Here is a 3,755-nt window from a genome sequence, read left to right on the forward strand (position 1 = left end):
TTTCAGAATTCATTAGAAACAAATCCAAATGACCCAGTTTTTAATATGTAGTTATCAATTGAAGCCATGGAAATATATATATGATATCTTAGAAAGGGTTTGTAGAGTGAGAAATGAATAGGCCTATAGAGCTATAGACAGAACATAGAGAAGAACAACATGCATGTATGAAGGAAGAAGGCCAAAGAGGATGGTATGGAAGTCATGGAGGTGAGAATGAATGGTTAATAGTGTTTCCTGGTAAAGATGCCACATGAGGGTAGTGTTCAATGAATAGAAGGTTGCTGATGATCTTGGGAAGAGCAATCAATGTCAATGAAATTTTGGATTGGAGTGGGCTAAATGAATGGAAGTAAAGACAATGTAGACTACTCTTTCAATCATTTTGGCTAAGGAGGACAATAGAAGAAAATGTAGGTTGAGAAAAGGCTTCAAAAAAATAAGATAAAAGAGAATTGAGGTTACTTATGATGAATAGAAATAGAGGTTGAAAATGGGAGAGGGAACACAAGAAGTAAGACCCCAGAGGAGGTGAGAGCAAAGATTGCCATCTCTTGTACTGCCTTTGTGATAGAATGGAAGAAGATGGGATGTTTGAGGCTGCAGGTGATTGGGGAGATTTGGAAAAATGATAGAAAGTTGAGGGATTTGCTACTATCTGATGCTTTCTTTTTTCTTAATAAATAGGAAGCTTGAGAGCCGCAGCCTTTGATACAAAATCTAGGGAAGCCTGGAAAGATTTCCGAACAGCATCACTTGACATTAGAGACCTAGAATCAGATAATACCTATAATAGAGGTTGTCTTTCTTCTTCTCCCCCCCCCACCCCCGCCTTGTAGCATTTAGCAACCCAGGTTTGGGAATGAGAATTGAAGTAACCCAAGGTTAGCTATTGCTAGGGCAATACGATAGAAGCACAGGAGGCAGAAGTGTTGAAGCATGAGAACTATGTAAGAAGGAAACAAAAACAAGAAGGGGTTGATAAATTGAGAGAAAATCAAGGAGGTAAGGTATTAAAGTAATCTTTGTAGACTGAAGTCAATCTGTTTAATGGCTAATTATTGGGAAATTGTTTACGCCGTAATTGGATTTAGGGAGAGTTTTTTTTTAATTTCTTTATTGGTTAAGGTATTACAAATGTATCCTCATCCCCCCATTAACCCCCAACCTCCACCCCCCACTCATGTTCTCATCCCCCTGTTGTCCATGTCCATTGGTCGCACTAATACTCTCATCCCCCTGTTGTCCTTGTCCTCTAGGGAGAGTTTTGCTGTTAGAGTAAGATTCCTAAAATTAGAGAACGCTGATACATATTGTTTAAGGGAAAATCTACCCATTTCATATTAAAATGTTGAACATTTCAAAGTTTTTGAATGAAATGTAAAGCATTAAAAATTTATCCTAGTTAGACTGGTCAGCCTCTTGAACTGGGTTGTTTGAAGGGGTTGTTGAAGACACCAGGGATGTTGTCAGGACTTGGTTTGGAGAGGAAGATGGAGCCAGCTGCCTGAGTCTTCAGTGAGTATTAAGGAGATGGTGACAGAAATGAGAATGACACAAGGTGATCTGGTTAGATCGCGGTGATGTTGAGGTGGTACAGAGATCAGTGAGATGTTGGCCTTGACACGTACAGAATATGGGAGCATCGTTAACAATGGTGATGAAGATAGCTAATGTTTATTGAGGGCTTTCTATGCCAGGCACTGCCCCTTTTGTAAACACTTAGCATGAACTTGATTCAGTTGTCTCAGTAACCCTCTGAGGCATTATCTTTATTTTGTAAATAAAGAAGATGAGGTAGAGGGACCACTAACTATCATAAAGTTTTCATGTGGGGAAACCAGGGTTTAAAACTAGACTGCTGACTCCAGAGCAGATGTTCTAATTATAATGCTGTGCCATCAACAGTACACTAAAGTAATTTTTCCAATATATATGTATTTGATATGTCTGTGATAGTTTACATCGTTTATAAGTACCTTAGAGGAAAATTGTTCATTAGGATTTTTTGATGCTTTCTAATTTGATGGTGACTGTGTTATTACATATTTTATGTAAGTGTCAGCCTTAGAGTGGTGATTCTTCAAAGTGTGATTCCTGGACCAGACACATCACTATCAGTATCATCTGGGATCTCGTTTAAAACAAATTCTTAACCTTCACCCCAGTCCTGCTACTTGAGAGACTCTGGGAATGAAGCCTAGCAGATTGTGTTTTAACAAGCCAGTTATTCTGATGCAGGTGAAAGTTTGACAACCACTAACCCAAGTAAAGTAGTGTGAGAAGGTGAGTGAGAATTTGAATTAGACCAGGGGTGGGCAAACTTTTTGACTCGAGGGCCTCAATGGGTTCTTAAACTGGGCCGGAGGGCCGGAACAAAAGCATGGATGGAGTGTTTGTGTGAACTAATATAAATACAAAGTAAACATCATTACATAAAAGGGTACGGTCTTTTATTTTGTTTAGTTTTATTCATTTCAAACGGGCCAGATCCGGCCCACGGGCCGTAGTTTGCCCACAGCTTAATTAGACACTGGAATGTTATTGGGATTGTCAGTGTTTTTTGGATCCTGATGTGTGAATTGAAATCTGATGAGGAATTAGTAGTATTAGTGTATCCTTTGCATGGTAGCAGTTTAGTATGTTGATGCTACGTGCGGGCACACACATAGAGTGCAATTGAAACTTTGTGGCCCATGCGCAGAAGTTGGTATTTTGTGGAAGAGCCACACTCAAGGGGCCAAAGAGCCGCATGTGGCTCACAAGCCGTAGCTTGCCAACCACTGGTCTAGGAGATCCATCTGCCACCAGAACTACGATTCCCAGCATTCCTGGTGCTCCCTGCGCTCTGGGCTTCTGCTTCTGGTCCTGGGGCTGCCATCGGAACTACTATTCCCAGAATTCCTGATGCTCCCCACACTGGGAGTGACCAAGGGAGCCATGGCCCCCCCAAGCCTCCGGCTCTCCTACTCTGCTCTCCACCTGGTGACTGAGGAAGCCACGTCCCCCCAAGCTGCCAGCTCTCCCCCGTGTATGCAAATTAACCTGCCATCTTTGTCAGGATAATTTGCATATTCACTCCTGATTGGCTGGTGAGTGTAGCAAACGGATGGTCAATTTACATGTTTCTTTTTTATTATATACTGAGTGGCCAGATTATTGTCACGTAAAATAGCATCTTAGAGAAGTTCATAAAAAAAACTAATATATAATTTGCAAACTATTATAATCACGCTGAAGTTGCTAGAGGGCCAAACCATTATAAATAGGGAAGCAGGTTGTTTGCCACGACAGTAGAAGTGATGTTTTTCTGAAGATATGGGTAAACAATACAATTTAACAGCCTTTGAACATGGGATGATTGTTGGCGCTCGGAGCCATGGAGCAATATCAGCAAAACAGCTGAATTCGTTAAATGTTCAAGAGTAGCTGTTGTTCAAGTGTTTAAAGACTAGACTGTCAGCCAGAAATCTGGGTCTGAACATGTGAATTGTGGCCGCCAGTGACTAGTCAATGTTAGGGCAGAATGGAGAGTGGCAACACTGGTACAAGACAACAGAAGGGAAACAGTGCATCATTACTGCAGATCTGAATCAGGGATCCTCTCAAATGATCTCTGAATGCACTATTCGCCGTACACTGTATTGTATGGGATATGGAAGCTGAAGGCTTGTTCGAACACCTTTGCTGTCTGCAGTTACCAAGATAAAACGTCTCCAGTTCGCACAGGAACACAAGGATTGGACAGTCGAGGA

At 41.3% G+C, this 3,755-nt stretch overlaps 1 protein-coding gene across 4 annotated transcripts in view; it reads left to right on the forward strand.

The window, feature by feature from the left end:
* Positions 1-834: 834 nt before the first annotated feature.
* Positions 835-3,755, forward strand: part of KPNA3 (karyopherin subunit alpha 3) — a 94,051-nt gene continuing 91,130 nt past the window's right edge. Inside the window, exons 1-2 of one of the 4 annotated variants that reach the window (XM_015562313.1) lie at positions 835-1,005; positions 1,406-1,518. The gene's annotated coding sequence lies outside the window, so the exon portion shown is untranslated. The remainder of the gene's footprint in view (positions 1,006-1,405; positions 1,519-3,755) is intronic. The other 3 variants (XM_015562314.1, XM_015562312.1, XM_006761224.2) reach the window with 3 other exon arrangements.

The sequence above is a fragment of the Myotis davidii genome, unplaced genomic scaffold (assembly GCF_000327345.1).
Source record: "Myotis davidii unplaced genomic scaffold, ASM32734v1 scaffold577, whole genome shotgun sequence".
Classification (NCBI taxonomy): domain Eukaryota; kingdom Metazoa; phylum Chordata; class Mammalia; order Chiroptera; family Vespertilionidae; genus Myotis; species Myotis davidii.